Genomic DNA, 12352 nt, shown 5'->3' with positions numbered 1-12352 from the left:
GAGCAAAGAAGAACTAAAATGCAAGTAAGTGGAGATTTGGGCAAAGATGGAGTCAGGATAACATAGAGGATTAAGAACAGACTTAAACTGCTCAAGATTGTGTTGTAAAACTTTATAAACAAATACTAAAAATTCTCAATTATTTGTGTGATAGCCAGGCTAAGAGAGAAACTAAGAGAAACAAACACTTTTTATAGAAATAACTTTAATAACCTGCCTTGCTACTTGCCCAGTGTGTATGTATGCCGCTTAGTTTCTGACAGCTTGATACAACTAGAGAACCCTAAGAAAAGACCTCAACTAAGGGGTTGTCACCATCAGACTGGCCCCTGGGCATCTCTGTGGGGCATTTTCTTGATGGATGATTGATGCAGGAAGGGCCAGTGAACAGTGGGTAGCGCCATGTCTGAGGAGGTGGCCCTGGGTTGTATAAGGCAGACTGAGCAGGCTATGAAGAACAGGCCGCTAAGCAGTGTTCCTTCGTGGTCTCAGCATCAGTTCCTGCCTTGAGTTTCTGCCCTGACTTCCCTTTGCGGTAGACTGGAAGCCATAAGGACCCCAAGTTGTTTTTGGTCATGGTGTTTATCACCTCAATAAAAGGTTAAAGTAGGACAGAAGTAGCTACCCTGCCTGTGACAGACCTGACCGTGTTGTTCAGGGAACGACTGTAGGAGTTTGGAATATTTTTCCCACGGCGCCAAAACCATCACCACAAAGGAGATGCTTACACATTACCAATTTGGCTGTCAGCATAAGATGTAGCTGTGGTCCCATTTGGACCAAAGCTGCCGTCTGCTGACCCGGAGAAAACGCTTCCCAGAAGATTTCACTGCAGTGGTGCTGGTCTCTAGTTAATCACCCCTGATTTCTCAGCTCCAGCTGACCAGCATCAATTATCCCAGTAAAGCAAAGGGTAGAAAAGACAGTGTGTGCTCAGAACCTCATGAGCTGCTATGGGAATTTGGAGAGAAGACAGTTGTGAGCTGGGCAGATGATGGAGGCCTGGCCTGGGAAGTGTCAAAGGGAAATTTTAGAGTCCTTTAAAGATTCTGTAGGGTGTGTGCATATGATATAGTTGAATTAAGAATCCATGGTTCCTAGCGAGCTGAAGCCAGAGTCAGCTGTAACTAATAAGAAAACAGAACCACTGAAGCGAAACCTTTGCTTTACTGGGACAATTGATGCTGGCCAGCTGGGGAGCAACATCACTGAGGTGAAGTCTTCCAGGAAGTGTTTTCCTGGGGGTCAGCAGATGGCAGCTTTGGTTCCCTTTGCACCAAAGCTACATCTTATGCTTGCAGCCAAATTGGCAGTGTGTAAGCAAGCGTCTTTGTGGTGGTGGTTTTGGCACCACCGAGGCTGTAGAACTGAAGGGGTCATGGAGAGGAGTTGAGGCTTGGCCCCATGTGGCAGACTTGGAGTCCAGGAGAGGCCATGGTGAAAGTGAAGCCTCTTGGGATGCCAGGATATTGGAGATGCCAGTATCATAGGATGACCACCAAGAGAAGCAGCTGGGCTTCCTGAGCCTATAAGGCACGTTGTGGGTGCTGCAGACAGCATAGCAGAGAAGTGAAGCTGCCTGTGGTGTGGCCCCTGGAGTCTGGAACAGCATAAGTCCCAGACTTTGGACACTGAGCTATTTATCCTGTTCCAGTTTGCTTTGGTTTTGATCTGATCCTATCTGTGTCCTGGATCTTCCATTTTGAAATAGGAAAGTATTTAACGTATTTTGGATTTTACAGGAGCCCACAGTTAAGAGACTTTGGTTATTTTCAAGAGTCCTTGAACTTTAAAGTGTTTGAGTTTTTAAAAAGACTTTTAAAGTTACAGCATGTTCTAGGCTGTGATATTCACATAGATCTTGGGGATAAAGAGGAAAGGCCTATCGCTCCATAGTGATGTGTTTATGTGGCAAGACAAGGGGTCAAGTTTGCTCTTAGCTTTTGTCAGCTGGTTGCAAAGCAGAGACACCTGAGAAGAGGGAACCTCAGTGGAGTAGTTTGCTCCATCATGCCGGCCTGTGGGCATGTCTGTGGGGCACTGTCTTGACTGGTGAGGAAAGGCTCACACCACTGTGTGTGGTGCCACCTCTGGGCAAGTGGTCCCAGGCTGTATTTAAAAAAACAAACAAACAAACAAACAAAAAAACAAGCCGAGCAGACTGTGGGGAGCAAGCCAGTAAGCAGCATTGCTCTATGGCTCTGCTTTATTCCCTTCCTACCTTGAGTTCTTTTTTCTTTTCCTTTCCTTTTCTTTCTCCCCCAGGTTTTTTGAGACAGGGTTTCTCTGTGTAGCATTGACTGCCCTGGATTCGCTTTGTAGACCAGGCCAGCCTTGAACTCACAGAGGTCCCCTACCTCTGCCTCCCGGAGTGCTGGGATTAAAGATGTACACCACCGTGCTGGCTCTGCCGTGAGTTCTTGCCCTGATTTCCTTCATCATCTGCTGTGATTTCAACATTTACACCAACTAAACCCTTCACTCTCTAAGACATTTTTTTTGCTCATGATATTTATTACAGCAATAGAAAGGAAACCAAGCCGCCACGAAACCAGCCAGATATCCTCAACCCAGGGTCATGGGTTGCTCTGAAAGTTGGGCATTCTTTTCTGTAGAAACCAAGCTCTTCCTGGTACAAACTTAGCATCTTGGGTCAGTGTACAAAGCCTTTACTGATGTTGGTTGTGGCTGGATACAGTGTAGACTTTCCTCAGGCACTCAGCTCTGCTTCCCTGTGAGTGGGCCAGGAGCTGCTAACTGTCAGGGGAAAGTTTGGCCACCAGAGGGGTGCACAGAGCAGGGGAGGTGAGGGGAAGAGTGTACAAGGGGGTACAGAAGGAGGAAGGAGAGAGTTAGGGTGGCAGGGATAAGGGAAGTCAGATAGCTACAGCAATCCTTAGGGATCTAACTTACAAGGGCCAGAAATTCAAGACATGAAGCCGTTCCACAGAGTGTGTGGGGTATGGACTGGCAGGTCTCAAATCTGCTTGAGATTCTTAGTGCACCAGGATGCTGTGCCCCTTTGAGCCTCGTTCCTCTTGCCTTTCTTTCAGCTTTGCTTCATTCATGCAACTTGTTGATGTCCTCTCTGGCTCTGCAATCGACCCATCATGTCTCCTTTTCACCACTGAATTGGTGATATTCAGTGGTTGGGTTGTTTCCAGTGCAGACTGGGTTTTGAGTAAAGAGCTTTTCTCTTCACTTGGGCTGATCCTTAGGTGTGGGACTATGAGATTCTGAGATTTAGGGCACCGCCAGGTGTTTTCCGAGGGCAGGTTGTGCAGTGTATGGAAGGTGTGAGGGGTTGGCTGTGTCCTGCCCCGTCTGTGCCCCTCTGTTCTGGCTTGTGCGCCGTGGTTGGTCTGCCTCTGGCTTTAAGTTGCTATTTTCTTCTTCACTAACAATGCTCAGTGTGTTTTATTGGTCCCATTTGCATCTCTGTCCTTTATTTGATGAAATCATCTTCGTAAATATATTGTCCATTCTTAAAATGGGATGGTTTGTGAATTTTGAGAGTTTTGAAATATATTCTCCATACTAGTTATTTTTTTAGATATATGATTTACAAATATTTCATTTGTGACATTTTTCTTATTTTTTTAAAAAATATGTCTTTAAAAATTATGTGTGTCCTCACATGTATCTGTGCTCGTGTGTGTCTGTGTGTGTCTGTTTGCTCACCATATATATGTATGTATATATAGAGACCAGGAGTTGATGCTAGGCTGCTTCTTCTATGCTTGCCACCTTATTTTTTGAGGTAGGATCTCTTGTTGAGTCTGGAGCTCACTGATTGGTGGCTTGGCTGGCCTGTGAGCCCCTGGGATCCACCCGTGTCCACCCCTTAGTGTTGGGCTCCCAAGTGTCCACCATCACATTTAGCTTTTATGTAGGCCCTGGGGCTCCACACTCATGTTCCCAATCTTGCGCCAAGAACTTCACCCATGGAGCCTGCTCCTCAGATGAACTCCAATTTACAGGACCCCTGCCCCTTTAACATCTGTTTTTTCAGCATTATACCTAGAAATTTTTGGTGTATGCCAAGGCCTGAAAATTTTTTGACTGTTTTACATTTTTCTAGAACATTTGTAATTTTTAGTTTACACGAGGCCTTGGTGATCTTTATGATACAAAACTGGTTCACAGTCGTTGGGAACCAGTGGATGAAAGAGCCCCACTCTGTCAATGACGAGGTGAGGCTCCAGTCAGCAAGGCTTGTGAGACGAGGCTGTAGTCAGGCTGCGAGCTCAAGCAGAGCTACAACTCCAGGCAACTTATAGTCTGTGGAGTAAATGGCTTCTTGAGAAACCATTAAAATACACAATACAAAACTGGTGTGGTGGCCCACACCTCATTTCTCAACACTCAGGAGCCTAAGGCAGGAGGCTTACATGTTCCAGGCTAGCCTGGGTTGCAAGGTGAGACCAAAAAAAAAAAAAAAAAAAAAAAAAAATCTTGTAATATGCATAGTCAGCAGCAGCACTGCTGGGAGGAGGACCTTCTCACAGGAAGTGTTTTATCATCAGTAATATCTATGTTTTCAGATTTCCTGTGCCTTTCTATTATACAGCTTTGTAAAGTGCATTATGTACATTTCTGATTTTCTTTCTTTTAAACACTGTTTTTTGTAGACCTCTTGTCACTTAGTGCTGATCTTTTTTTGTTGTCTCTGATGCCACAGAGTGCAGTAGTATGCATTCCACATGGCCAGTTTATTCCTGTAGTAACAAACACTTGGGTTTCTGATGGTCCTGTCAGCAGTCATAGAAGGAAGGGAAGGAGGGAGGAAGGAAAGAAGGAAGGAAGGAAGGAAGGAAGGAAGAAAGAAAGAAAGAAAACTCGTGGATGTCTCTGGGCTGTGTACCCATGGGGTAGGCTGCTGTGTCAGTAAGCAGAGCACTGCTCATTTCTCGATGCCCTGGCAGCATGTGGGAGTTTCCGCTTCCTCCCCTCTGTTGCGCCTGAGGATCCTGCGCTTTCTCACACTCAGCCCTCACCTGAGCAGTCCTGTCCAACTCTGATGTGCGCTCATGTCATTCTTTGACTTTGTAGCTCAACCTCTATTCTCCCTTTCTTTCCCCCTGTCTTTCTTGCTTGCCATTGCAAAATCTTGCCAAGTTGCCCAGGCTGGCTTTGAACTTACTAAGCATCTGGGTTTATACGTGTGCATCACTGCACCAAGATTTGTCTTTGTTTCCTGCTCACTAATACTTTTCCAAAAACCGCTTTACAGTTTTGAACCCCTGCAATGAGCAGCTGGAGCTCCATTAGGCATCATCACATCACGCTACAGGCTGAGAAGAAAATAACTGACTTTCAAATAGTAAGTTCTTCATCTATGAATGTAACACTAGCACATTACTTCAGGCCTTTGGTTGTATGTCTGTAAAAAACACAGACTTTTCCCCCTATATTATTGATGAGATAAATTTGTAGGCACTTCATAGTTTTTAAAATTATAATTGTCATAAGCTGCGTCTTGCTTCCCGTTGTGTCTCTTCATAGGCTTTCAAAGGCAAAGGCGCGCAGTACTATCGCCTTTGTGCATGGATCTCATCTTGCAGCATTGGTGAACCCTCCTTAGTTACAAACGGGTCACATTGTTATTTTGACTCTTTGTTTTAGGTTTTACTTGTGAGGTGAGGCTCCAATGAGGCTCTGAGAAGTGTCTGGGAATGCTGGTTGAGCAGGATCATCCCGGCCCCACCCCCTACCCCCTGCTGTGAAGCCCTGGGGACCCTTGTCCCTATTTGGAGAGGGACACGGGAGTGTGGTCAAAGGGAAGCCATCTCTTTGTAGCCTTTTAGCACAGGACTTCCTCCGCTCTTCTGTCCATTCAGGGGCCCCAGGAGTGCTCCAGGTTTCCGACTCCCTCTGGCGCTCTTGTCTATGGGCAGTGAGGCCTGTGGCCAATATATTCTGCCAGTTTATTTTATTGCTATTATTATTTTGAATAAACTAACATTTACTAAGTCGGTTAAGAGTAAAAGAACAAGTTTAAAATGTTTACACTGGCTTTATTCTTTCTTCAACACTTTTCCTTTATGAATTATATTAGTCTCAAACTTCTGAGCTGTATTTGTCTCCTCACTAGAAAAAAACAAAACAAAACAACTTAACATTTCTTTGTAAGACAGTTCTATTAGCGAACCCCCTCAATTCTCAAATTTTGTTTATCCAGGGTACAGAATCCTGAGCTGCTCCCCCTCAATACTTTAAAGATTTTTCTCCCACTCTCTCATTTTTGTTGGTTTGCTCAGATTCTTGGAAGAAGCTGATGTAGTTCTTACATTTTCTCTTCCATGAGTGAGCTGTTTGTTCCCTTAGACTCTTTCTTCCTTTATCTGTGATACTTTGTGGTTTGAAAAAGAAATATGTGTACCTATGGGGTTTTAGTACTTACCTGCTTAATAGTCTTAGAACTTTCTGGAGCTGTGTTTTGATGTCTGACATTAATTTGGGAAAAATTTTTAGCTATTATTTTTTTCAATATTTCTTTCTGCTATTCTTATTTGCACCTACATATATTGTGCCCATTAATTTTGGTCTGGGGCACCTTCTTGTGGTTCTTTCTATGGGTTTCTATCTCTGTTCACAGTGCTCATGTTCCTTCACACTGTGGCCCTTGGGCGCTGAATACCTTTGCATGCCCACGCAGGTTTTTAAAATCCCCATTCTGGGGATGGGATAAACATTGAGATGTAGCAAGAATAAATTAATAAAAAATAAAAATAAAAAAATAAAATCCCCATTCTGGTCAACACTCTTCATTCTGTCTGGTTCTCATGTTTGCCTTTCTCCTCCAGCTGCAATTTGTTTCTCTTTCTTATTCTGCCTTGTAATTATTTCTTGATAACTGAGCAGGATTTGCCAAGTGAAGAGGAGTTATATAACCTTAGTGCCTATGGTAACAGGGGATGGGGGAAGGTCTTCACAGTAATTGTATATATGCACACACACACATACACAATGTTACAATGCAAGTATAGGCTACAAACCTGAGAAGGGCAAAGAAAATAAGGGTGTGACTTGATGTTTCAGAGAGGTTGCTGTGAAATGACGTGTGCCTCTTTAAAGAGCCTAAAAAGATTCTTAACTGAGAGTAGATGTTAAATGGAGAACTGCCTTAGATAGAAAACCCAGGGTGGCTCGACTTGGTTTCAGCACGTGGAGTCCTCCTTGCCAAACTTCTACATATGATGGCGCCTTTCTAACTGAAACCAGGGATCTCTCTGTCATCATCACGCCATCTTTTCTTAGGCTAGAACCCTTTGGTGGCACAGGGTACTGCATCTCAAGTAGAATCTGGACCACAGCTCTCTGTGACCTTCCTTCTTGGTCCTGCTATCCCCAAGGATCATATGTGAACCGTGTAGACCCACAGTCTATATGTTCTCTGCTGGTTTTATAGCTTTCTATTTCTGTCACTCATGATATACTGTCTTGAGAGTCCCCCCCCCCCACACACCCCCTTTCCAGGGGCTAGAGAGACCCAGTCCACAGACTGGAGAGACAGCTGAGGGCTTAAGAGCACACATTGCTTTTGCAGAGGACCCGAGTTTGGTTCCTGGCACCCATGTCAGGTGGCTCACAATTGCCCGTAAGTCTAGATCTCAGGAGAATTGGACACCTCTGGCCTCTCATGTGCATACACCATGCATAGAAATCCACACATATGCATAGTGACATACATGTCTGCCCTAAGGTCCTACAAGAGCCACAGAGCAGAGCAGTCTGGAGCACTATAGGTCGCCTGTCCGCTTGTGCTGAGCCCAGCAGTGCTACTGATCCCCTGACCGAGTTGCCTGCTCACTGTATACACCCAAGCTGCAATCTGGCCAAAGTCCTGGTCTGGCTTTTAGCAACAGGATCACAATTTCTGAATCTCCAGATGAAAGAAAATATGGCTTGTAGTCAGCCTAGAACATACCTAAGTTGAAGATACTGCTTTCTTTTCCCACCTTCTAAGGCTGAAAGAAAAATACCACCATTTCAGGAGAGAAACAGTGTTGCTGAACGCCAAGAAGCCTGGAGTGCAGTGGGGCTCTGGCTTGCCGTGTTCACACACACAGTCTACTTTGGGTCTGTTCCTAATTAATGGAGGAAATGGTGGTTGTGCAAAGTTGACATCCTCAAACAAGTCTCGTCTCTAATATACTGCTGTTATCCTCTCAGACTGCACCCCTAAGTGTCCAGCTTTAGTTACTTTAGCTTAAGACATCTAAGGGCGGGTGGAGAGCGCTGATTTTAGTCAAAACTAGGCCTCATGAGGTTACACTCCTAAAGCTTTCTGCACTGATCCACTTCAAAGGGAAACCAAATTGTGCCACGACTACATGAGATAATCATTATGTAAGCCAGTACTAAGTTGAAAATGTCTTTTTAAAGGATCAGTTTTAGTATAATTGATTGCTTTCCTTTCAAACCAATAAGCACAAACAGTTTGGGGTAGAATGCTCAATGTTGCTTGCACACAGGAGTGGCTGCGTCTTTTATCTGGAGGTGGGACTCCCTTGTGCCTATGGGCTCCTACCTGCTTAAGAATCAGCTTTAATGAGCTGTTGTAATTGGCATATGCTAAAACTCTCCCAGTTCCAACATAAATAGTTCAGGGGCTTTGAAAATGTCTTGCACCTGTCCTGTTCCTGCATCCTGTCCCATTGCACCTTCTGATCTTCAGCTTCAGTCAGGCTGTGCTTTCTGCTGCGTGGAGCTCACGGCATGCATGGCTAGACCTGGTACCCCATCGCAGGCGATGGGCATTTGGGCTAACTCATGACAGGGTATCCTGACTGCTATGGTGTCATAATCCTGCGTTTTTGTCTAGGTCTTGGCTAGGTCTCAAGGAGTCGGGGTGAACATTCTCCAGATGGATAATTTCCAGAGCGGACATGACAATTTCATTTGACCCCAGCCACATGCAAATAGTTTGGTTGCTTTAGACCTGGCCAACATTTGGTGTTACCGAGTCTCCAAAGGTTCGGACTTTTTTTGTTTTGGGTGTACAGTGGCAGCATATTGTGGCCAACCTATCCTTATTTACTTGTGTTTAAGAGACGGTGTTGTTGCCAGTCCCCTGTATATGCAGCACACACACATACGAGTTTTAGTGGATTTATTAATACAGGTCACGCACCAGCACGGTGTCCCATTTAGAATGTAGTTACATGGATTAGTACAGAGTTGCCCAGATAGCACCACAATCTACATTTGTTATTCTTTAAAGAAACCTGTACCCACAGGAAGCAATCACCGGTTCCCCTGCTTCCACTCTGAGGCAGCTAAACATTTTTCTCTCTGCATAGATATGCTTACATTTGGAAACAGAGTGTGTAGTCTTGCCAGTGACGTCACTCACTTAGCTCAGTGTTTTCAAGGTTTACCCAGCCTATTGCATGTGCTTCAGTGTCTTCCCTTTTCATGGCCAAATACTTTATTGAATATAATTAACATTTTGTTAGCCATCTGACTCAGTTTTACTCTAAGTTTTTTTAGTTACAATTATACTGTTCACATTCAAGTGTAGGTTATTTGTGTGGACACATTTTGATTTCTTATGGGTACATAGTATATATGTGTATGTTCTGCAAATATTTTATCCCGGTCTGGTTTTTAATTTTCTTAATGTCATTTAAGGGTAAAAATGTTTAATTTTGGTAAAGTCTCATCATCAAATCTTTTATTGTTTTTTTTTTCCATATCTAGGATTATCTACCTAACACATGGTCACTCAGGAATTCTCATTCTTTTAGAATTTTAGCCCCTACAGCCAGGCTTATCACTAATTTCCTTCACTAATTTCTGCACATGCTGTGAAGAGCACATTTGTTTCCTGAGGTCTTAAAGCCAGAATCACTGTTGCTCTTTGGTTTGTTTTGGATAATGGCTTGCTATGTAGCCCAGGCTGGCCTCCAACTCAAGCTCTTGTCTTTAAGCCTCTATCTAGGCTGTTGGGATTCCAAGAATGGACCACACTACCTACCTCATCACGGCGTTGTCTTGGCACCTTTGACACTGGACGGTGTGTGTGGGTTCTGGCTGTTAATTCCATTTTTTTTTTCCTTCATCTATGGCTAGTCTCACAGTAAACTGTTTTGATGACTATAGCACTATAAAACTACACATTCCAAGTCCTCCAACTTTGTTCTTCTCAAAATGATTTTCTTAAAGTCCTTTGCTCTTCTATGAAACTTCAATATGTAGTTGACATTTTGATTAAAACAGGACCGTGTCAATAGTGAGTAAAACTGTTTCCTTAACACTTTCATCATCTGATTCAAACTTGGAATTTCATTTTCTTTGCATTTAAATTTTTTCAGCAATATTTTGGAGTTTTTAGTGCACAGGTTTTGTCTGTATTTTGTTAAATCATCACTAAATATTTTGGTTTCTATGGTACTGTGTCTAGGTGTAAATTCTCACTTCTAGAGCTATTTGACTGAAAGTGACTGGCTTTCCCCATGACTTCTTGCCTTCCCTTCCAAATTCCTTATTTTCTATGTACATAATTAGGCCAACAGCGGGTCTGTACTTAAAGGAAGAAACCCAGCTTGGAGGAGGGTGTGGTCTTTCACCCTGCTACTTGCAGAGGTTTGAAGATGACAATTATTACAGCAATCACCTTCAGTTTCTAGATTGCTGGTAATTTCTGACTTGCTGTTGAAGGTTTTTATTTTTCTTGTTTTGATGTTTCGCCTACACCTATGGATAATCACAGATCTCCATCTGCTCTCAACCGTACGTATGGTTAGTGGAAGGTACACTAGACTTTTGAGTGCTCTATGAATCTTGAATTTTTATGGCAAATCCCACTTAATCACGATGAATTTTCTTTTGATAAAGTGCTCAAGGTGATCTTCTAACATTCAGCTGAAGGTCTTTGCATCTATCTTCTTGAGGAGTTGAAGTCTGTAGCTCTTGTGTTGGAATGCCATTGCCGGCTGTTTTGAGCTTCACAGGCAATTGAGGAAAGAGATGGTTTGTGCAGAATTGGCACAGCCTTTTCAAATGTGTGAAAGAGTTCACAGTGGCACCGCCTGGTGTGAGTCTCCTTTGCAGGAAGAGTTCTAGCGATCAATTTAATCTGATATCATTTAGGTTACTTATCAATGAGTTTTGGTAATTAGGGCCTTCCAAGAAATGCGCTACTTTCATCTAAGCTGTTAGATACCCAACATGGAACATGGAGGAGTTATTACTTCTTTATCTTACTGTTGGGTCTGTAGACTTTTTTTTGTTGTTGTTGTTCAAGACTGACAACTTATGTCTCTCTTCTGTCTTCCTTGGTCTATATATGTAGCTAGAAATCTACCTCTTCAAAGACTGACTTGATTTACATTTTTTATGTCGTTTTCTTTTTTCCATACTATTGGCTCTGTCCTGCTTCATGTGTGTTTACTTTTAAAGTCTGAGGTAGAAACTTAGGTGGGCGAGCCTTCTGTTCTCTCCCGCTGCAGCTTAATGCTGTGCATTTTCTCGCATCACTTTAACTTTATGCTCCAAGTGTTGACGTAAGATGCCATCATTTGAGAGCCATCTTTTCCATCAGGAACAACTTGATATGACTTTGTAATAATTCAGGAGATTTAAAAATGTATGTTACTGATCTATAAACATTTTTGATTATTGTGTGTGTACGTGCATGCATGCCATACGTGTGGTGGTCAGAAGACAACATTAAGAATTGGTCATCTTCTTTCACTGTGGGTTCTGGGGTTCCGGGGTGCTGAGGATGGAACTCAGGTCAACAGGCATTCTGGGTAAGTGCTCTTACCACTGAGTAGTTGGGGGAACCCTTCTGTTCCAGTCCCCTCAGGTGTAAGAGCTCTATTGTGCCTTATAATAAGTTTTTTTTTTTTTTTCCCTTATATATCCCAGGAGTTGCTGGGGTCAATGTCTGTTCTGGTTAAAATTTCCTTCACTGAACAGAGGGGGCTTCTGGAGGTCTGAAGTTCTGTCAGAGAGAGAATCAATACATGGCCACCCTACTGTAACGCCCCATTGATCTTCTGTGAAATCCAGGGTTAGATTTCTGTGTGAGCTTGAATACTTTCATAGTACTGCCCTGGGGCTGTCTGTTGAGTTTGCATTTGCATAGAGCCTGAGAGAAATCCCATCTCCACCTTCCTCTGCCAGGATCTGTGCTGCTCTCAGGGGGGAGATTTTCTATTCTCCTTGCCTAGGGCTGGGGCTACGTTTCCATGTGGCCAGAAGAATCCATCTCAACATGAAGCGTGATATGGGCTGGGCAGAGGGATGAGCCTTGGAATCAGCTGGGCCTGTGTGCAGAGCCCAATTGTACGCACTGTGCCTGTGGTCATGGTCAGATGGCTTTCCTGTGAATGTTAAGGCT

The sequence above is a fragment of the Acomys russatus genome, chromosome 9 (assembly GCF_903995435.1).
Source record: "Acomys russatus chromosome 9, mAcoRus1.1, whole genome shotgun sequence".
NCBI classification, from domain to species: domain Eukaryota; kingdom Metazoa; phylum Chordata; class Mammalia; order Rodentia; family Muridae; genus Acomys; species Acomys russatus.
This window is presented reverse-complemented; position numbering follows the sequence as displayed.